Consider the following 770-nt stretch of genomic DNA (forward strand, 5'->3'; position numbering starts at 1 on the left):
AAGGCAGCCGCAGCAAGAGGATTACTTATCAACGACGACCATTACATCGCAACGATGAAGGAAGCGTCGTTTTTGCACGGGGGGTATCAACTGCGGTCAATGTTCTGCATAATCCTCAAGCATAGTCCCCCATCTGATCCGCACCGTTTGTGGCAGATGTTCCAGAATGAATTATCAGACAACTGTAAATATGCCATGAAGAAAGTCGATAGAGAAAGAGAACCCTCACCAGAAATGGTTGCAACACTAGGTTTATATCGTTTGGGAGTGGCGCTGGAGGAAGTTGGTCTAACTTTGGAATCGTTATCATTGCCGAAGCCTAACCTTGCTTTACTAACAGGGTATAGCACATTAATCGGAGGCCTTGATGATGATCAACTCACGCCGGAAGCGAGTATGGCAGTTCTGGAGGAAAGCGTGAATAAGATGAACGAAGAGCAGCGTGATATGTTCTGCGCGTTCAGAGAAGCGATAATCAACAAGGAGAGTAAAATGTTTTATTTGGACGGCCCCGGCGGCACGGGCAAGACTTTCGTCCTGAATGCCATCTTACACTACTGCAATGCTTTAAGTCGGAGGGCGGTGGCAGTCGCATCTTCTGGCATTGCGGCGCTTCTGTTATACGGTGGGACGACAGCACATTCAGCTTTGAAGATCCCGTTAGGGGCCGATGAAGATTCTAGATGCCGTTTGACGCCAGGAATGCAGCAGGAGTCAGATTGCGTGAGTGCGAGTGTTGATATGGGATGAGATCTCTATGCAAAATAAAC

This window comes from Melampsora larici-populina (assembly GCF_000204055.1).
Source record: "Melampsora larici-populina 98AG31 unplaced genomic scaffold MELLAscaffold_2, whole genome shotgun sequence".
Lineage (NCBI taxonomy): Eukaryota > Fungi > Basidiomycota > Pucciniomycetes > Pucciniales > Melampsoraceae > Melampsora > Melampsora laricis-populina.